Raw genomic sequence first — 23,359 nt, 5'->3', positions numbered from 1 at the left:
AACTTAGAAAATGTGAGGAAAAGGTTTTTGTTTTTTAGCCCCCATGGTCCTCACGACCACTCTGCACTGAGCCCAAGCAGCACGTGTGAATGGCCTGCCGAGCCTTTCCTGCAACGAGAGGTCACCAAAGAGCACACCTAACTGACCCTGAAGTCAACAGGGAATACTCGACCTTGGTCTCATTAGCATCATGCCATAACCAATAGAGCTAGTTTTCCAACTAACACATCACAGCAGGTCCTTAATAAAATCTTGTTTACCATCTAAGGTCTTTTGCTCCATCCTGGGTGCCCACATCCTCTCCTGCTGATGAGTCCCCAGCGACCTCAAACCACAAATCTTACAGCACATTTTCATTTTTCCCAAGAGCTTCACAAGGACCCTTGAAGATCTTTTTTATTTTGGAGACCACAAAATAGATTCTATTTTACCAACACTTACGGAACCATTATGTCTATGAGTCTATGACTTTTTTCATTTCTTTCTCATCTTTCTAGAATTTCTGAATATAGAAGCAATCCTGGGTACTATGAACTCAGACAGTATTTTAATGAATGAGTGTATGCGATAAAAAGTCTTTTGTATACTTTTACCACTTAGTTTTGGAATCAGTATTATAACAGTTATTTTCTTGGGTAACAGTATTTTTCTTTTCCTTAGTTGAAGATTTGCAGCCTTGGGAGCACAAAGAACCTGCTCTTTTGACTAAACAGTGACCCCCTCTGGAGAGTGCTGGTAGTCAGAGTATTGGAAAGATACAGCCATCAGCCAGCTGTGCAGAGAACAGCCCACGAGGGAATGAATGGCCCGAGGACAATACAAAGAGACTGCACATACCTTTGAGGCACTGTGGGGAATCCCAGAAACAACCGCGGCATTTTTGCAGAAGGCTGCATGGATTCAGGAGCCAGGGCAAATGTGCTTCTTGCTGCTAACATGGCTCTAGATTCATGAGGCATCAGGAAAGTCCTCTGAAATACAGACATGGATGTAGTATCAGTGTGGAGGCCAATAATGTAGACATAGACATAAAAGGCGTCAATATCGTTGTAGACATAAGGATGTATCTGGGAAAAAGCTGACCTCTGATCTCTACTTCTAAATTTATACGGACTGACTCATAAAATGGAAGGCATGATTGCTTTTTTTCTTATTGGAAGTCAAATAAATTTTTTTTGCTTTTTTTTACACATTAACTAAATATAAGCAGTATTTAACTTATGATGAATACATATTGAAATGATATTCTCAGACCAGAAAGACTTATTTCAGGACTAGTTTACACTTGATTGCTACAAGAAAGAAATCAAGGTAACAATTTCAATTCAGAAACTTCCAACCACGCTATTGTAATTCTATAACATCATCTCTCAGTTACCCACAGATTAGACAGGTCACAAATAAGTTATGACGACTTGAGTCTTAACCTCTTTACCACTGAGTTCATCTTCTTTAGTTTTTACTTCCAAGAGATATTCCATGAGACAATGTTATGTGTAAGCAACTTTTTAAAAAAAATTTTAATTGTATTTTTCTATTACCATTTAACCCCCTTATACTCCCAATATTTGTCTTAATTGGAGCTTTTATTCTTTTTAATTTAATTACTGAGATTATTTCATTTATATCATGTTCTTAATATTTGATTTCTTTCTTTCATCTCTTTATTTTTTAACTTTTTAAAAATTGTTGTTCAAGTACAGTTATCTCCATTTCCCCCCTCACTCCCTCTCATCCCAGCCATCCCGACTTCCCACAATTTTTACACTTTATTACAAGTCTATAGAGTATTTTTCAAACCATATCCATATGTGATGTTTGGCTTATTCACTGCTATAATCTTATTAAATATTGATATTGTTATAAATATGCAGTTTTTTAAAATTTGTTTTATAGTTGGTCAATAAAACTGTTGTCCCCATTTTCTCCCATTGCTCTCCCCTGCCCCATGCATCCACCACCTCCCACACTCAATCCTTCCCCACCCCATTGGCTTTGTCCATGGGTTCTTTACACTTGTCCCTTGACGACCCTTCCACTTCTTTCCTCCGTTATCCCTCTCCCTCCACCTCTCTGGTTACTGTCAGTTTGTTCTTTATTTCCACATCTCTGGTTCTATTTTGCTCGCTTCTTTGTTTTGTTGATTGGGTTCCACTTATAGGTGAGATCATATGGTATTTGCCTTTCACCGCCTGGCTTATTTCACTTAGCATAATGCTCTCCAGTTCCATCCATGCTGTTGTGAAGGGTAGGAGTTCCTTCTCTCTTTGCAGTAGATTTTTATAGAACAACTCTAAGAATTTATTTTATTCCATGTAAAATATCAGTAATTCAGTTATTTTGTTTAAGTTCTTTAAAAGTAATGTAAGGGAAGCTGAGTCACCTGAGTGGTTTGACATTTCATCAAAAAACTCTGCACAACCATATGATCTCACCTTTAACTGGAACATAATCAATAGAAGAAAAAAGCAAACAAAATATAACCAGAGACATTGAAGTTAAGAACAATCTAACAATAGCCAGGGCGGGGGGGCGGGGGTGGCGGGGACAGCGGGAAGAGGGGATTACAGGAACTACTATAAAGGACACATGGACAAAACCAAGGGGGAGGGTGGAGGTGGGGGAGGGAGGTGGGTTCACCTGGGGTGGGGTGGAGGGATGGGGAGAAAAGGCATACAACTGTAACTGAATAACAATAAAAATTAAAAAAAATAAAATAAAATAAAATTTTGGTAATATTATGAATAAAAAAAAAAAAAAACTCTGCTGAAGACGTGATACATGAGTGGGAGTGTTGTCATGATGAAGCTGCCAATCACCAGCTGCCCCTAGCTGCAGCCTTTGAATAATCCAAACAGTGTTCACAGAGGAATGTTCAAGCATAACACAAAATTTGATGCAGACCCCTTGTTCTACTTGCTCAGTTATTTTGAATGTGATGGCCACACAGTACACATGCTCACTCAACAGCATCTACCACCCCTACTAATACAGTGAAGTCGTCATTGTTCACACATGCACATTCTAGGCCACTCTCCTTGGCTGCCAGGTTCCATCTCACACAAACCATTCTCATTATATTAACAATAGCTGGACTTTTTCCTGACAGACCTCGTATACACAATTGCTTAAATGGACGGAAAAATAACCCAGAGTAAACATTATTTGATTAGCCCATTTACAAGTCTTTTTAAGTTAAACATATGACAAAATTAATCACAAGGCAAAGTTCTATCTTGTCCATGACATAGTTAATCAAAAATACCCCATTATCAAGGGGACTTATTTTTTAGTTCTTTAAACACTTATTAAGGAGCTACTGAGAGGCATGTATTAGTTGTTGGTGCTAATGAAACAAGGACAAATAGGACATTGTCCCATCCTTTAGAGGTTTATGCTACAGAAGAGATAAAATCATATCACCACAATCCAAGGTGGTGAGTGCTAAGACAATGGTATGGTATGCATGAAGGCTTTATACGTTTTTCCACTGTGTACCTTTAATTACCTTTACAGCTACTATTTGCTGTTACTCTTCAGTGTATAAAAAAAGAGACTCTCGTACGTTTCTATTTCTTACAAGCCCTCTCCCTCTTAGGGAAAGCATTTGGGAGGGCCAATATTAAATCTGCTTCCCTGTAACGATGTTGAGGAGATAGCATTTATTTACATGGTTTGGGCTAAAGCAATAAAGAGTTTTTAAAAAGACATTATTTGATTCATCCAGGATCCTAACTTTGATCTGTCCTCAAATTGAAGATGATTTTAAAAAGAAACTGCAGATATACTCAGGTAACAATATTTACCTAAAAGATGCAGAACTCCCAACTGAAATAGATATCATTCCAGTACAAAAACAAAAACAAAAGAAAAACCCTGCATATTTTAAATTGATCCATGTTTTCACAGGCAATCCTAGTTTTAGTCTTCTCTGATATATAATTGATTGTTGCTTGGCAATTTATTAAGCTTCCAAACAACTTTTTGAAAATGATTTAAGAGGCAATACTTTACAGATTTTCACACTTCATAGTTTTTGTACCGATTACTTACATTTTATGTATTAAGAATAGATTTCTAATTATAAAGTCAAATTCTCACCAGTTTAAACTATACAAAATGAACTTGCTTGAATATTTTTGTTGCTTTCAAAAAAGTTGGGATATTGTCCCTGCTATATACTTTAACTGTAAAACTTATTTTAAAAATATGATAAAACTTCCCTTACCCATCAAGCAAATTTTTATCCAAGTCTCATACTACAGTTCTTGCTGCCCAAGCTTCCCAGATTACCATCCCACAACAACAGCCCCACACGGAATATAAACATCCCTATTCTTAATATAATTTACATGTTTTTGTTACTGTCTCTGATCTTCAAGTGTGTCATAAATTTGGTTTACACAGCAACTCATCCCTCTCAACTGGGTCTCACAACCTCACATAATACTGTAGCTAATCATAATAGTATCAGTTAATGAATAAAGGATTATCACCAGGTAGGAAATAACAAGTTTAACAAGTATAAAGATAGAGGATTTCTATCTGTTCAATACTTTTATATAAAATGCAGTAATTAGACTCAGAAAGTGAATTTTAAATTTCACTAGAAGAGCAGAGGCCGTGCTTTTAAAGAGAAGGCAGTCTTTTGTGCTTGCTCTGATGTCACTATGTTACAAAATAAACCAGCAGGCGTAAGGCACCACAGCGGAAGTTTTGGGATTGTTCTCATTAGCTCTGCCATGCTCATTAGTCTTTGAATTAGGACTTTGCTCCTGTCTTTTTTAAACAAAGATTTAGCTGTAGTTTATAGAAGTGCAGAGAAAATAGGATATAGTAGGAACTGATGACAGAGATTATACCACTAAAAACCTTACTTTATAGCGGTGATAAACATAAGTCAAAGAGTCCAACAATCTTGCAATTGATTTTTATGCAATGAACAGATGGCAAACCACATAAAAATCCATGAAAGTAAATACTGTAATATAGAAAAATACTCGTGCTGCTATGTTAATTGCAAAAGAAGGATATACACTTTTACGATCATTCCTCATATATGGAGCAAATATTTACTAACCCTACTGTGTGCACAGTGCTTTATTAGTTGCTAGGAATACAGTGATGCATGAGACAGAAAGAGCATTTGCTGTTTTAGAGTTAACAACCTCGTCAGGGGAGCAACACGGATAGGAAGCTGAGTGAATGCAATTAATCAGATATTTAAAGCAAAATGTTTTACCTCTTAGAAGGGGGGAGGTGCCTCAGAAAGCAATATGTAGAAATGAGTCTAAATCAAAAACCCAAAAAAGACTCCAAGAAAGAAAAAAATCATAAATGCATTTCAATTAAGTTTTAAAAATAAGTGGGATGCAAGCAATTTAATTGTGATTATGTTGGGAAATAGGACTACACAGAGAGAATTGTGTTGTCTTCTATTTTTGTATTTTTCAAAATGTAAATACTTGGTAAACATAGCTTCTATAATAGAAAAAATAAAGATTGAAATGGTCAAATAACCATAAAAGAATATAATTTAACTTAGGTTATGGAGACAATATTTAAGGGTATTTACAATAGAATGAAGCATAGGTATTTACGTAGGAAGAATTTCCAGCGTGTTTGCGCGCACGTGGTGTGCGGCGGGACAGGCGCAACAAGTGATTTAGCCAGAACAGAACATCAGAACGTTAAAATAACTCCCAGGTGCCGAAATCAAAAAGTCTCCACTCCTCCCTCCAGCTGGTCTCAGTGCCTCTCTTATCTCTTTCTGTCTCCATTAAGCATCTACTATTCACATCACTCCTTTTGGTTTTCCTATGAAAAACATTATGTGCCAGTTTTGTGTATTTATTTATGATGCAACTTCTCTCATAATAGATCTTTTTATCACTTATATTTGTGATATCTAGTACAGAAAATGTGCATGACTTTTTAGAAAATTAAAATTTCAAATGCTAGATGAGATTAAATGTTTCAAAGATCAGTTTCTAATTCAAATGGCAAGACATAAACAGTAACTTTCCAAATGAGAAGAATATAATTATAATACTTTGGCATCCACATTTTCCACAATAATTTTTTGCCTACCACACCAAAGATATTGAGTAACTTCATTTTAATGACTTATGGAACAAGTGAATAAATAAGAAATTGCTTACATGTCAATTAATATTTTTTCCAGATAAAAATTTACCTTTTATCTTGAAAAGAATCATGAGTTCGGCGTTCTGAGTTTATTCACAACACGATCACAGTGACGTGAACATTCTAAGCCTCACTGTGTATGATTATGTAAAAGACACCTAACTTCGTCGTGTACCCTTTGGCCTTCACTACTCAAACAATGGAGGAAATTTAGGTGAAAACTTCACTACCATACAATTTTATGTGCTTTAACATCATGGAATAATGGTGAAAAAAATGAAAGCATCATTTCATCTCTTCAGAAATGTTGCTTAATCTGCATATAAAATACTGAAGTCTTTGCTTAGAATGGAAAATGAATGAGCTCCCACTGTGGTGCATAGAATTCACTGGAACTGGGGTCATGCCCTTTACATAATATGGAGATTCCGCCCTTTGTGTCTGCGCTTCTAGGGGCACTAAAAGATGCTTTTCTATATTGTACCTTCCTTGTAAGAAACAGTGGTGTGAAAATGAATGGATAAAGTGAATCCTGAAATAAAGATAGCATCTGAAAACTAAAATCAGGAAGAAAATACTCCAAAACAAGTCAAACGAATCTTCAGTAAAATAAGATCTTCATCATAGTAAAAATTAACTGGATTTTTAAATTGCCAAATACTGTTAACAAGCTAAATACCCAAATTTTATTTATTTCAGAAAATCTACCTAATCCTTATTCTTCTTTAAGGCTCTGTACATACAGCATTAATATTAATGAATATCTAGAAACCACATTATATATATTTAAAATTAGATAACAGATCATAAAATGAGTTTCCAATTTTAGGGGTATTGGTTAGAGAAAATACAATAATCAAATACAACAATATTTTAAACCTGTGTCTGAGATTTAAATTCAAATATCAAACCAAACCAATCCAGGACCTAACACAAATATTTTGTGTGGAAATTAAATAGTTGAACTATATGAAGATGCTGTTTTTTAGGCCAAACTTAGTTGAACTATATTATTTTTACATGGTGTAACATTTTTTAACTAGCAGACTTTTTAGGACAGTTTTGAATTTACAGAAAAATTGGGTGAATAATACGGTTTCCATCTTACATAGTTCTCCCTATTATTAACATCCTGCATTAGTGTGGTACATTTAACTAATGAGCTGATATTGATACATTATTATTAACTAAAGTTCACGGTTTACCATAAGGTTCACCCTCGAGGTCGTACAGGTGTCTGTGTTCGACAGCTGCACGCCGTATATTCACCATTAGAGTGTCATACGGGGCAGTTTCACTAGCCGAGAAACCCTCTGTGCCTCGCCTGTTAGCCCTACCTTATCTCCTCCTCCCAAAGCCCCGCCTGTTACTGACCTTTTACTCTATGCGTTTCGTCTTTTCTAAAACGTCATAGAGTTGTGATCATACTGTAAGCATACTGGCTTTTTTGTAACAGCTACATCCTTTTAAGGTTCTCTCATATCTTCTCACAGCTTGGTAGCTCCTCTTTTTCTTTAAATTATTGAATGATGATGCCCTTATGAACAGATGTATACAACTGTCTTTCCATTTAACCTATCGAAGAACATCCTGGTTGCTTCCAGCTGGGGCAGTTAGGAATAACACTGCCGAAAGCGTTCATTGGCGTGAATAGGTGCGGGTATATTTTCAAGCCCATGGGGTAAATACCTGGGATTGGACTGCTGTACCACCTGGCAAGACCAGGTTTCTCTTTGTAGAAAACTGCCAAACTGTCTTAGAAACTGACTCTACCATTTTGCCTTCCTACCGGAAATGAATGGGAGTTCCGGTTGTTTCCCATTCTCACCAGAATTCGGTATCGCCAACTTTTTTTTTTTTTTTTTTTTTGCCATTCTAATACGTGTGTAGTGGTATGCCATTATTGTTTTAATTTGCTATTCCTTGATGATGTAATATTGAGCATCACTTTATACACTTATTTTCCATCAGCATATCTTCTTTCATGAGGCGTCTATTCAGACTCTTTGTCCATTTTTTAATCAGGTTTTTTTCTTACTGCTGACTTTTGAGTCCTTCATACATTTTGGATACAAGTCCTTTCCCTGCCCCAGCCATTCCCAGATACAGGCTCATTAAAAGCCAGACCCCCTGGCAGCAGCTGGGAAATTATAGTCAAACCCCTTCTTAGGGAGGGTCCTGGAAGGGATGTTTGTCTGTCCTCTCTACACTGAGCCCCAAGGCACAGCAACATTCTCATCTATCCCTTCACAGCTGACTCTGTCCTCAGGGGTCACAGGGGACTCATGAGTGGCAAGTCCCCGTGAACATCAGAGCTGGTGATAGGGGACCCGGCCTTGGGGGGCAGCCATAAAAGCCAATGTGCTAGGTGTGGGGACAAGCTCCTTTCAGGAAGAAGCTGGGGCAGTTTTATTGCTGGGGCAAGCCAGAGGGGTGAAGTTGTGGAAAGTGTCCCACAATCCACTTGGTCTCCTGGAGTCCGTCAGCATCCGGATGCAGGGTAATTAGAACATGAACCTCAGGCAGCGGGGGAAACCTGCACAAGCAAAACCCTCCCAGAGCTGGACACTTTGCCTGCTTCCCTCTGTGCAGAGCCCAGAGGGCCAGCGCCTGGGTGGGCTTGCTCATCCTTTTAAAACGGCCTCTCTGTTTCTGTTGTCAAATGCCAAGCCCCTTTGACTCAGAACTTGGTGGTGTGGGAACCAGGCCTTTTGGTAGCAGCCACAAAAGCTGGGGCACTAGAGACACAATGCAAACCCTTCAGGGAGAAGCTGGGAGTTGGGTGTCCCCTCTCAACCGGAAGGTCCTGTGCCAGGGGTGGGCTTTGCGGTGGGAATGTATCTGAGATTTTCCTCCTTTCGATGTATTTCCTCAGTCACCTCCCAGGGTTTAGGAGTGTCTTGACCAGCTTCTGGATTTCTCTCAGAGGCAATTGATGTGTGTGTAGCTGTGTATTCATCACACCTGTCGGGGGGGTGGGGGATGAGGAGCTTCCCACTCCTCCTTCCAGCTGACACTCTATAACACTCCTCACTTATACCATCTTCCAGGGCCAGGGTTCCAGAGGCCCACTGATCATATTTTTTCACCAAAAAAAATATCACAGGTATTCTCCTAAAAAAAATTGAAATGAAGAGCACTTTCCTTAAATTTATAGATAGTGCCAATTGCCAGTAAGTGTTCTCTATTATTGAACAAAATTATCATTTCTTTCCTGAGTAATGTCATTGCCATTTTCTTTGTCTATATCACATTGCTACATTCCCAGAACTTACTTTGCTCATACCACAATCTTGTGAAAAAATTTTGTTGCTAATCCTTTTTAAATCTGTGCATTCATGTGTTTTATCAGTTCTGCAAAGTCCAAGTCATGATTCTTAAAAGTACTGCCTCTCCTCTCCTCTCCTTTTTTTCTGAAATTCTGATTAGATCTTCTCATTATAGTCTTTTTCTGAATTTTCTCCCCTATTTTCCATAAGCTATTCTTTCTGCACTGAATTTTGAATAATTCCTTAAGATATATTTCTTCAAATATTCACTATTCAGTTATGCAAGATCCCTATAAATTTTTGCACCATTTTTATTTTTTAGCAATCATATTATTATTTCTGTACGTTCTATCAGTTTCTTTTTCAAATATGCCTGTTCATCCTTAATTGTCACTTATTCCTGTGTTTTATTTCATCCATTTTAACAGCCATTTGATTCACAGCCTATGTCTGAGCGTCCATGTCTACAGCCTGGCATGTGGGTGAAGGTGTCTAACACGATAACTGTGCTGACAAGTAACTGTGGCAACTTCCCTTCTTGGTCATGTCTATGAGCTCATTTATTAATCTTAATTGTAAACTCTGGTGAACCTAATTGGCAGTGCTTCCTTCCAGAGAAGACTGACACCTTCTAGAAGAAATAAGTTGTCTCTGATCTGGACTCTGCAATCCCACTCAAGGGCCCAGGTCATTGTCATGCTCCAAATTTGGCTCAAAAACCTCACTACTTGCTGAAGACCAGTGTTCCGATGAAGAGCTGTTTTGCACAAGACAATCCCATTTCTTCACCCACCACACTACTCTGCTTCAGCACAGACATGAGCTCACAGGTGATAATGATGAAGAGGCAAAAGAGAAGGAAGAAAAATTTGAATTTGTGGGGTCTGTGGAGAACTCCCTTATACTGTCTTTGCCCATCATCATTGCATTAAACTGTTTTATTCTGGACCTAATTTTCTGCTATAGGAAGTTTTAGCAGAGTATCTAGTCTACCAGAAGCACATTTCCCCAAAAGATCTTTCTAGAAGCCATATTGCATTATCTCATACTAGACCAATTGGTCAATTAAGTGGCCTCAATAACTTAACATAAATTACCTTAAATTCTTGCAGATTCCATTGCTTGAAAATAGAAATGTGGGTTGTAAATACAATACCTTACCTTTTACTTTACATTAAGTTGAATTTTGACTTTCATTTAAATCAATGTATTTTTGAGTCATAATCATTTTACTGAATGAACTGGCAAACTCTTTCAACATTTGGTCATCAGTAAATTTGATTAGTTAATAAAAGAAAAAGGAAAATTAGCTTAGGTTTCAGACCCCATCACACAGCCCAACACCAGAATGCTACAGAATTAGGAAGAAAGGTACAAAAAACTAGGGTAAATACTATGAAAAATCCTTAGGGGAGGCTTGTGCCTGAGTGCCCCCAGGCAGAGGAAGGCTGGTTACCATGAGATCGTGGAATGGAGGAATTAATATGTTTCTCTCTTTTTGCCACAGAGCCTTTGGTGGGTGATTTTGTAAATATGTACCACTGTAGTAAAGAAAAAACAGAGAAACTGAACCCCTTAATTTATATATGAGAAAATGCTACAATATAATTAAGTTCTGTGTTTTTCAGGAATGCAGTAAAGATTCCGTGCCACCAATGGATTTCACCTGGTAAAAACACTATTCTAGGTGTAACTGCAGAAATGTCATTTCTTTCATGTAACCTTATACCTTATCTCCTTTTTTTAAATCTTTTGATTAAGACTGGCCTCACCCAGCACCCTGACTCACCTGCCTCCCTCTCCCCTGCACAGCCACCCCCTTCACCCCTAAGCCTGGTCAGCACCAAATAATCTCCGGGACTGCTGACCCCAGAGACAGAGTTTCAGTCAAACTACAGACAACTTCTAGGCCTCAGCTGTGTTCCAGCCCCAGGCCCAGAAAAGCAGCAAAACGAGATGAAACCACCATGGCTGACATCAGGCCCAGCTGCACTGACCAACGACCCCCGACCCTGGTAGAAACAATGACACTGACCATGACCCTCACTCCCTGGTGACCATGGTTAACGATCTTTCCCCTGTAAAACCCATCCCCTGGAAGCCACCAGGGAGCCCGGTCTTGAGTGGGAGCTCACCTGTGACTCCAGGTGTGGGCGCTTCCCAAAAGTGAGCCCTCCCTTTCTCTGGGCTAACTCCTGTTTGTGTCTTATGGGGCTCTGATGCACACAGGCAAATGAGCCCCTTTAGCCTGGTAACATAGGCACTGGGAATCATACAGTAAAAAGCAAACAAAAAATTGCCCTCGTGGAGTTCATATTTTGCTACGTAAACTTCATAACGGTAGTGACACTTAAGTAAGCTTCCACAGCACCAATGTGAGTTCTGTGCTCCTCTTGTTTCTCCTCCCTGGTGAGGGTCTGCAGGGCAAGTGAAGAGATTAAAAAATGTGCCTGAGGTGACACAGTTTGTGAGTGGTAGAGTCCGGACTCCAACTGAGCTGTCTCGCCTGAAACTGTGCTCGCCACTGGGAAATGAATCAATGAATCATCACGTATTCCCATTACAATCACAAAACACAGGGTGGAAATGACAGCACTTCCGAAGCAGTGGGGAGAACAAGCATTCTAGAGTGGTTGAGCCATTCTATAAAGCTGTACTGAAGGTTCGAGAAAACGCCCTGTGACCTACTGCCCGACGTTCCCACACGCGTCTGCCAGGAGGCCTGTCATGGTGCCGCAGGTGGTGGGGGAAGCTGAGCACAGCTCGGGTGTTTGTTCCTAAAGTCACAATGAGAATAGTGAACTGAATGGTTCTAAAAAGCAACAAGTGGGAGGCACCTTCAGCAACAATACCCAGATCTTAAAGTCACCATGCTGAATACGGACAGTAGAAAACAGAATAAGGCATCATCTAGTTCAAATTATATATATATATGTATATACATATATATATATATAAAGGCATAGATATTTACAGAGAAATGTTAAGGGCTTACTTCAAACATCTCAGCATGCTTGAATGGGATGAGAATGAAGACCAGGAAGGAGGGAAAAGGAAGAAAAAAAGAAAGGATTTCCACAGATGAAAGAGAAGATTGAACTATGAACCAAACAACATGATTAGCTCTACTCTGCATGTAAAGGCCAAATGAATGAATCAATGAACCATTTGAGAAAATAAGACACCTTGGTGGGAGTTGATTAAAAAATAGGTACATTAAAATACTTTTTACAAAATTTTACTGTAAATTCAACATTTTCCTTCTTGTCACAATTCTTTTTGCCGCTTATTTCTCTCCCACCCTTTCAATCTGTCCTAAGGGCTGAGAGGGTTAACTTCCCAACTTGAAAGCATTCAGAGGGAAAGTGTCATTGAAATATAAAAAGAAAACACCCTGCATCACTCCCAGCAATTTTTCATGGCGATGTAAATTCTCTTCATTCAAAAAGCAGCTTTTAATATTTTAATTAGGCTACTGTGTAATTTGAAAGGAACATCTGATTTTAGAAATGCAAATGAGGGCATGCGAGAAACAAGAGGCAAAATTAAAAAGGTAATATACAGTTCAGCAAACAGCAAGAAAGAAAGAATGTGAGGATGGAACAAGGAAATAACCTAATTTTTGAACTAAAAATTATGCTAGCATTTTTCAAATTTAACAATATTGCAAGGTTAAGGACCATTTTAATACATTAATTTAAAATGCAGAAGTTATCTTTGGCAAATAGACCTGAAATCAATCAAAGGGCACGTGTTAAGACCTTACCTAGGACCAGTTACAGCGCCTCAGCTCCCTGAGTGGTGAGCATCACTCCCTTGGGGTCCCATCCCGGCTTCCTGTCCCCCTTTCCCTTTTGTCATTGCTACAGAACAAAGGCAGCCGTTCCAGACTGAAACATAGCTCAATTGTATAGCCTCCCATTTCCAACGTGAGGCAGTGGCGTCTCTGAAAGGCTAGGCCGCACAGGTGCATGACGGAGCTGGGACTGAAGATCAGAGCCCTACACTCAGGACGTCCTCACGCCAACAGGAGTATTTGGCCACATTTTTTTAAATTAAATTCATGTTGTTTCTTTGTTACAAACAGGAAAAGTAACCTGCCTAGAAGAAAAACTACAAAAGATCCCTGAGTTTCTTTCTCTAAATCAGAAGAATGAATAACTGTGAAACCATATCCTTCAGGATAGAAATCTCAGTCAAAAGTAACAACAGAGGTGGAGGAAGAAAGAGAAGCCTGAGATGTAAATAAAGGAGGTGAACAGGCAGCTGCAGAGCCCAAGGCAGAACGTGTTTCCTGAGTGGACTCAGAGCACCTGCAAAGCTGGGCCTCACAGTTCTACCCGTTGGCAGACCTGTGGCAGCCTTGTTCCCTCACCAGCAGGCCAGCCCCACATCCGGTACTCAGGCCCCGCTGGCTGGCTGAGGAGGGCAGGAAAGACTAGGACTGGATAATGAAAGCAAAGCATGCCCGTACACTGGAAAGAGACGCACTCAATAGGAGACCAAGGACCAATTAGAGTGAACAAGGGAACGATCTATCATCTCACATTTCGGGTTTGAATTCTGAATTCTCTCTCAGGACTACTGTTGATCTCTGTAGTTAACCCCTATATTGAGTTTTGTGTTAGTTATTAAGAAAAAAAGTGACTCGCAAAGGTGCCATTTGTGAATATGCCAATGCACCATGTGCTGTGCATGCTTATGATGCAACTGGACAGTGTAATAGGTTGTATCTGCTCTTTAGGGTCATATAGGGCCCAGGGGTGTCCAACGCGCAGCCCGCAGGCTGCCTGCGGCCCATGATGGCTATGAATGTGGCCCAAAACAAACTTTCTTGAATCCCCCCCCTTTTTCTTTTGCTCATCAGTCTTCATTAGTGTTTGTGTATTTAATGTGTGGCCCAAGATGACTCTTCTTCGAGTGTGGCCCAGAGACGCCAAAAGGTTGCACAGTCCTGGGCCTTAGCAAAATATTTAGTACCTGGGAGTCAAACTGTGAGAAGGCAGCCAATCAATGTTTCTCTCTCATACCAATGTGTCTTTCTCCCCCCCCTCTCTCTTCCTTCCTCCCTCTATAAAAGCAGTGAAAAAAAAATGTCCTTGGGTAAAAATCAAAAGTAGTAACAATACTCATCTCATAGAATTTTTGTGAAGGTTAATTTAGACGAATAAAAAAGCAAGTACTTTGCACTGTACTTGGTATATATAGTGAATGACCACTGAGCATTGCTGGTAACAGTAGCAGCAGCGCTGATAGTATTGTGTGAAGCATATAGAATCAGGGGAAAACCATGTAGGGTATTCTATGGCTCCAACAGTAAGACATATGTGTAAACAAAAATAGCTTTAAGTCACATGGCTTTGGTTATTGAGATCTCTAGAATGAATGAGTTCCTCAATTAAAAACGGCCCAAGTGTGCTCAAAATGTGAGCAGAGGAAAACGCAAATTGTTCATATAGGTAGGAGGTCAACTGTTACAAAGGGAAGAAGCTGTAGATAGAAGGTATTAAACAGAGTCAGGAAAACACAGCCAAGTAAAGAGGACTCAGAAATGAGACGAAGGACGTACGGATTTAAAAGCAGCCAGTAACTTCACCTGCAAGTAATATGTGTCATAAGGAGTAGTTTTGTATAGTTTTAATAAAAATAACTGTCTTTGCTACGAAAACTGTAAGCTAGGTAAGATATGTAAATTTTGAAAGATAGTTTACGATAGTCTATGCGAAATTACCTTTCCTTAGAAGTTAACTCACTACAGCAGAATCCGTAATCCAGAAACGAAGAAGTCAGTGTCACGACAGGGGAATGAACGCATGGATGAGTTAGGTGCCTCTGCCGTCGGACTGCCGTGCAGCCACTCATGTAACGTTCTCACAGTTAGTGACACGGGAATGTGTCCAATACAAAGTGACACGCACAATGCAAGAGTCAAATGCACACAGTTACACATGTACTGAAATGCAGTATTCAAGGCGCACACATATGATCATCTACATATATGTAGGCACATGTGCAGTAAAAGGAATGAAATAAAACGCCTGGCAGTGTTATCACTGGGGTGAGAAATGCCGTTTTCTTCTATGGATTTGTAAAAATATCCCAGGGCTCTAAACCCACGGACTACTTATCACTTTTATAAGAAAAAGAATGCTTTTAAAACCATAAGTACGCTCTATAGATACAGCAACATCTCTTGCACTAAACTTGATGTCGATGGAAATGGCTATACAGAAATGATGTTTCCTGAAAATCGTCTGCATTCTGTGGCTGAACTTAGACGACACTGGCCAAAGCCCATCCTTCGAGGACAATGTGACCCGTACCTCCTGAGTCTTCTGCACTGGGAAGCTCTAAGTGGCTCAGGCAGCCAGTGAAGCAAAGGTGGAGGGTGAGTCCCTGCAGAGCTCATCCCACGTGCAGTGTCACGACTGGCGTGAAGGCAGCACAGGTAAAAGCTGTTTCCTGCCACCTGGCACACCCGTCCGTCCACACACGGCTCGCTCACCTCTGAGCATCAGCAGAGCCCCTTGAGTGGGGAAGAGGAAAATGGAGAGACACTCTGATCTATAATATTGAAACCATCAAGACTCTGTATTTCCAAAAGTAGCAATTTGTAACTCACACATTAATTTTAGTTCAATTATTTAGCTTTGTGAGTTATCAACCACACTGAAAGCAAAAATGAGTTCCTCCATACCCCAGTTTTATCACAACAAGAGCTGGAAAGCTTATGAGCCCTGTCTTCTCTGGTGAGTTATGAACACATACTCCTTTCTGAGAAGAAAGTTAAATTCCTGCAGCATCTGGAAATTCTTTTAAAATGTTTTGTTCCTGTTGTTAACAGGTTTAGAATAATGGAGGCAGCACTAAAGTAAATATACTATCTCCACTTTCTGTCTCTTTAATTGCTGAATTGTCCGTTTTTGCACCAGAGTTTCATGGTTTATTTAATGTCAATTCATGAAATAGAAGCTGAGGGAGAGTGTGTATCATTAGAATCACGCAACTCAAAAACCAGCCAAGAAAAGACGAGATCATCTCAAATGAACCGTACCTATTTTTATTTTCATAGCAAATATGCTTGCAAGACTCAGCACATGCTCGACTCTAACTACCCCGGGAGAAACAGTCCAAGCTGCTGTAGGCTGGGGAATAAAGACAGACAGGAAACAGCAGCTGTGGAGGACATTTGGCTAAAGAATTATTGGGCATATAAATTAAATATCTCCCTGTGTATATGTGTGTGTTTTCGTAAATCAAGGTTTTACCAAACCTAAAGACAAAGAGGAATGCCTCATTTAATTTTACCAAAAACACACCGTTTTTATATCAATGACATCCAAATTAATTAATTTAAAAGATATGTACAGTAATATCTACTCTGCAGAAGGTACCTATTCCAAGGCTATCAATGGCAGATGTTTCTGACCCAATATTCCAGCTCTTCACTGAGAACAACTTCCAATATTTCTAATGGGCACTTTATCCTAGCAGATGGCATTAAAATATCTCCTTCAGTTTAGGGAAAAATGCTTTCCAATATAGCAAAGCAAAAGAAAGAATATCAACAGTTACTTGTGAGCATCTGCATTCCTGCGTATTGATGTGACTCTAAGTAATTCAACTGCGTAACCATTTGGAGAAAAATAAGGATATTTGGTTTTTTCTAGAAAATAAAGTGTGAATTCATAGAGCCCAAGTTGAGTTGCTGGTTAAATTTAGTAAGAATTTACAGTTTATCTTTCATGTGCAGATGCAGGACAGAAGGATGAGTGCCTCACCCTGTTTGCATCAGGAGACACTCGGTTTTGTGCTGGTGGGAAATGGCAGCACAAACACAAAAGTGATCACATTTGAAAAATGATCGACCATGGGTGACAATGTTTGAGGGGTAAAGTTTAAAAGGAAATTCACAAGACCAACATTACATATGATTGTGACACTAGAAAAAGTTGTAATCGAGTTAATAAGACTTGATGCAGACCCCAAAGATAGAGAAGGTGGGGAGGGGCAGAGGGACTGCATCTTAGGAAGCTCAATCAGCAGTGGCGAGTTGTAGATGAATTAAGGAAGGCAAGAGAAGTAAACCTGAGAATTACATTTGGAAAGATTTTTCAAAGAATTCAAGAACTAGAAGGCTCTGCAGTAGATGAAATGGACTAAAAATGGAAATGTGGGAATAAAATATTGATGCATTGTAGACATAGAATTAGCATTGATTAAATATAAGGAAAGTGGGAGGAGGATAATAGCTCCCAGTTTAATACACTAGACCTATTTACAGAACTTAGAAAGTCAAGAGAAATAGCATGCTTTGAGAAATACAGAGCAGAGGAAATGAGCGGATTTGTTTTTGAACCTGCCAAGTTTCAGTCCCTTGCAGGATATCCAAGGCAGATTGTCAAGGAGACTGAAAGGCAGGTCTAGATACAATTTCTGGATTCACTGCTGCTTACAGCACAAGAATAGATGAGATTCCCAAGGAAAAATGCCCCGCAGAAATGGTAGGTTGAAAGACAAAAGAATGTTATTTGAAGAGGGAACCGAGGGGACAATGTCTGTTAAGAGATATTAAACTATGATAATGTAAATCAATGTGGTTCCCATTTTTGCTGGCCAGCACTTGACAATGAAATTGTAGTTTTATTGATATTCAACTCAGTATGAGACAATTCAATGAGGTTTCCAATTTTATCAAGATTTTCACAGCCTGTGGAATGTCCCTCAGGGGCTGAAACATATTGGAATACAATCCTATGCTACTAATGGGGTAATTTTTATTGTCTTCCAATGCGATAACAATAAATAAATGCAAGCACTTGTGCAGCGTACTATGGACATTAAAACTTAGAACTGCCAAGCCAATTGTTGTCCACTGGGCATGTTCTTATCCAAACAGCAACAATTCCTTATTGATCCCATAAGTTGTCATTCATCCTTGTTTCCTTAAGGTAGAACCAGTTTGGTTTCTCTATCTTAGCCTCAGCGAAGGGCATTGAGCTGGGCAAACATACTCCTTTCGTGAAGAAAACAATTGTCGGAGTTCACTATTCTGTCATATCATTAAGGTACAGAAACACTAACATATGAATAAAATGGTAATAATAATAACAACAACAACAACAATGTAAGCTGTAATTCTTCCAAACTAGTTTGCATGAAAACAGCTTGCACTAGCATTAGTAGGTCTTTAACATAAAGAATGCAAATCTCAGGGTGAATATAGCTTAATGTTGCTTATATCATCATCATTATCACCACTGTCATTGTCATTATTCCCAACTGTAGCAAAATGGATTATGTTCTACCTTTTCACCTCCTCCCTGTAACAAGATTACATCCAAACCTTCTGCATTCTAACTCTGCAGTGCCTCCCAGGAGAGGAGGGGAATATCCATTCTTCCTTGCTAACTCTGAGCTAAGCCATGTGACTTGCATTGGCTAATGGATGCTAATGAATTTCATGCAAGCAGAGGCACTGAATATCCTTGATTGGTATTTCCTGCTACCTGTGCCTTTGCCATCTGCCATGAGAAGAACACCCCGGTGGCCCCTGGAATGAGAAGAAATACTGAGCGAACCGGAATGCGATTTGCAGCCTGGATCCAAGCCCAGCTGACCCTCTCTGAGCCCAGCAGGGCCCAGCCGTGCCAGAGCTGACCTGCACACCCGTGAGCAATAAATAGTGCTGTAAGTCACTGAGACTTTAGAGTTATTCTTAATGCAGCATCCTCACAAAGGACATGTATCATATAGAATAACAAACAATTGAATAGTGCTATGTGGCTTTTCAAAGTAAGACTATGTTTTAGATCAATAAGAAAGTATGAAAACGCAAAGGAGAAGTATGAAATACATATCACAGAATAAAAATACTGCTATTTTATCGCAAAGAATTGGGCTGGAAGTTGGAACAGAGCTGAGACACAGAAAATGAAACTAGAGGAAGCCCTATTCCCAGCACATTCCCCTACAAAGGATATAGTCAGGAAATGTAAGGGCAGTTGGTGTTCGTTTGGCTGAAGACGGGAGACAGACATTTTGTGCACGATCCCCAGAGCGGGGAGGGGATGTAGAGGGTGGAATGTCATGACCACTCCCCAGGTTAGGGTAGTAGCTCAGAGACTGAAGCCAGACGAACTTTAAATATTAGCTCCTCTACCTACTAGCTTGGGTGACGCCGCAGCGCTGGGGGAAGAGGAGGACCACAGACATGCAGGAGTCTTTCTGCCCCCTGCATCCCTGATACTAGAATGCTGCTGGGACTTGGTCGGCCACAGTGGCCATTACAGCAGGATGACACTGCCCTGGGGGATGTATTAGAATGACTGGGACCGAGGACAGAGACATAAATGGGGTTCCTTGATTCAGAGCAAACCAACACCGAAGGTGACATTTTCTTGAGCCCAATGGAGACCACCTGCTCTGGGTCTCTCAGAATCACCATTTTTAAGTAAAGGACAGATACCATTCCTGAGTAGGCAGAACCTCAGAGCTGGTGACATTCATGAATTGGCATTAACGTGGTGAAGCCTTGAAAAGATGTGTTATGTTATATTCATCCTTGAATAAATTTAATTCATTTCAACAAATATTTATCAAGCATTTATTATGTGTGAAGTGTTATTTATGAATAAGGATGAAAGTAGTGGGCCTAAGGCAGTTTAGCTTATTAGTTTATGCTTGTTCTAAGTAAATTTCAGATGATTTAAGATTAGGAAGCATATTTTTCTCAGCTCCAAATACTTGGATTCAGCTTTGCTGACAGAGCCCCCAGTGAGTGGCAGGCAAGGTGGCCGGGTCCCGGGGACATGCTCTCACAGTGACTTATCCTGCCCCCAATCACCTACTGATTCTGTCTGCACCACCTCAATTTTCTTACCTGGAAAATGAAAAATGATCTTAAGCTATCCCATATTAACATTTTCTCTGGGTCTAATTTCAGAGTTAAACTTCAGAGTCTCACTCCTTTATCATTACCCTTACATCTCAAATAGCCCTGGATTTGTAAATGTTAGAAGGCCAGTGAATTCAACAATGCTCAGTGGTGAATTTAGGAAGTAAGTGGACTGGGATTTATCAGTTACATTCATCCAAATGCCACTATAAAATCATCCGTGGCATTAACTGAGATAACTGCCTCAAGTAAGCCAGCCAGTATCATAACTCTGTCCTCTCTGCATTGTCTTTCACGCGCCCAAGGACCAACGTGAAAGTCAAAAGTGCCTTCAGTGAAGAGTTAAGGTTGATTTTTCACCCTATCGTGAAACAACCATTTCAGCAGGCGCCAAACTGGATTGTCTCAATTTTGTTAGACATTTCATTTCTCAAACAGCCTAGCAGATTTAGGACTGGAAACATTTCAAAAAAAAGTCCTGTAGGACACTATAAACATGACCTGGGCAAAGTAGGACTCGTTAGCGGTACACAGGTAGCAGGGAACTAATATCACCAGAGGTTTTTAACTATGTTAAAGCCTTACATCAGGCTCCAAATAAAAGAACATTTACACACAGGCAGTGAATTCTCAGTCTGCAGTATTTTCACCTGATCCATCCAGGCCCTGAATCTCCTTAACACAAGATATGCCAGAAGGTTTTGATTACAATATATATCATATAATAAGCAATACAGAGATTTACTTCTACAGAAATTTGCACACATTTTGTGTTAAAAATTCTTGCTCTGTAAGGAATGGGTTAATGGAAACCACAATGCACTTCTGGTGGGAGTGCAAACACTCTGAGACCTTCCAACAGCATTTAGTGTAATTAAGTATACAAATACTCAAAATCCAAACATCACAATCTCAGCTATACACAATGGGAAGTAAGGACCAGTTAGAATAAATGAACTACATACACATACAACTATATGAATATATCCAAAAACCTGTGTTGAGTTAAACAAGAAAAAGGGTTTATTACAGCAAAGTACCATATTTTTTGGACTATAAGATGCACTTTCCCCCCCCAAATGTGGGAGGAAAATGGGGGTGCATCTTATAGTCCTAATGTAGCTTACCTGGCTCGCTGGGGGGGGGGGGGCGGGGGGGCAGGGTGGTGGTGGAGCAGAGTCACAGGAGGCAGGATCAGGGTCGCTGCTGGAGGAAGCCAGCGGTGGCAGGAGTGGGGCGATGCTGTGGGCCCTGGGCTGGGAGGAGGGGGTGCCCCAGCAGTGCGAAGCAAGGGAGACAGAAGCGGAGTCCCTGCTGGGGCATACTATAGTGCTAGAGAGGAGGGTACCGGCAGTGCAGGCACATTAGGAGAAGAAAGCCTGCAGCGCCCTTAGGTGTCCCCCATTAACATTAACATAGGCAAATTCCACTGCAGGGTCACCTGTCAACGTGGCCCTGCAGCTGCTGCAAAACTACAACTCCCATCATGCTTGCACAGGTTGGGATGATGGGAGCTGTAATTTAGCAACAGCTGCAGAGCCACACAGGTTGTCCAAAACTGCTGTCCCCATACAAGAGTGTTGCACAACCTGTGGCCCTCCAGCAGCAGATCTCCCCCGTAACAGTGTCAGCAGTGCCTGAGATGACTCTGAAGATGACATCCTCTGTGAACAGAGTGAAGACAGTGACACTAGTGATTCTGAGGAACTCAGCTTCATAAATGTGGACAGTAGTGATCAAGAGTTCTTGGGGTTCCCTGATGATTAGAGGAGTTTCTGTACTTAAAGCTCGAAGTCAGTAATAATGGTTGTTAATGCTGCTGTTCAGTTGTTCACATTTACATTGGTGAATACATAATATTATTTATGTTATTAAATATTTTACCACATTTTTTGCTTCAAATTTTTTTCCTATTTTCCTCCTCTAAAACGTAAGTGTGTCTTATAGCCCAAAAAATATAGCATCTCTTATATAATAACATGTATTTAAGAAAAAAGAAGATAACATCAAAAACGCTGGACATTTTTCAAAGATGAAGGCAAAATCCAAGAACTAAATTGACCTGATTAGATGGTTTTCAAAAAAGGGACAAGAGATAGGAATTGAGAAAAAATAAAATTACATAAGGAAGAAATTTTACATGGAGTTATAATGACAATGTTTCACACGTTAAGAAATATTATTTATTCTAATTATTGACCTAAAATCCTACAGGAAAAATAACTGGATTACTATGGTCCACCTCTGGCTTTGCTCGAAATCAACACCACTTAAAGGTCAAAATGCGACATGACGTAGGATTCAGCATGGCAGGTGCAGAGCCATCAGTCACCAGGGACAGTCCCCTCCAGTCACTAGCCGCCACTTGTCTCATTTTATTAGATTATTTATTCAAGTAAGAAACATTTAATTACATTCTCACTTGAATAGCTAGATGCGACAAAAACCACTACAACAAAAAAAACAAGTGTACCATAGTAAACCAGTGTGTTAAAGTATAGTTTGTCTCTTCTCATAATTTAGTTAAAAAAAATTTCTCAAAATGCGGTTTGCCATACAATAGGATTCCTTGAGAGGTCTGGTGTAATACTAATATCTGATATACAATCCATGACTCTCTCCTGCTCTCTCTCTGCCCGTTTCTCCAGATAGAGACAGACACAGAGAGAGAGAAGACAGAGATAGAGGTTCTTAATAAAATACATATTCCTAATTAAAAAGAAAAAACTTTTGATCACCTTCCATTAAGAATAATTACTATGTGCCCTGGCCAGTGTGGCTCAATTAATTGGCATGTCATCACACAACCACAGGGTTGTGGGTTTGATTTCCAGTCAGGGCATACACCTAGGTTGTGGGTGCCATCCCCAGCCTGGGCGCGCATGATCCCTGGTCCAGGCAGGTAGGGGAGGCAATCAATTGATGCCTCTCTCTTGCATCACTTTTTTCTCTCTCCCTTCCTCTCAGTTGCTATATGTCAGATGTTGCTGTGTGTCGTATTAAAGAATTCAAGTGAAGTATTTATTCTTATATTACTTATTTGATA

General features: G+C 39.8%; 1 long non-coding RNA gene across 1 annotated transcript in view; it reads right to left on the bottom strand.

Moving 5' to 3' along the window:
* Positions 1–846: 846 nt before the first annotated feature.
* Positions 847–23,359, bottom strand: part of LOC123480614 (uncharacterized) — a 178,149-nt gene continuing 155,636 nt past the window's right edge. The window contains exon 3 of the long non-coding RNA XR_006656698.3: positions 847–971. This is a non-coding gene — a long non-coding RNA (uncharacterized lncRNA). The remainder of the gene's footprint in view (positions 972–23,359) is intronic.

This window comes from Desmodus rotundus, chromosome 9 (genome assembly GCF_022682495.2).
Source record: "Desmodus rotundus isolate HL8 chromosome 9, HLdesRot8A.1, whole genome shotgun sequence".
NCBI lineage: Eukaryota > Metazoa > Chordata > Mammalia > Chiroptera > Phyllostomidae > Desmodus > Desmodus rotundus.
The sequence above is the reverse complement of the archived record's forward strand: the minus strand, read 5'-3'. Positions and strand labels throughout refer to the sequence as shown.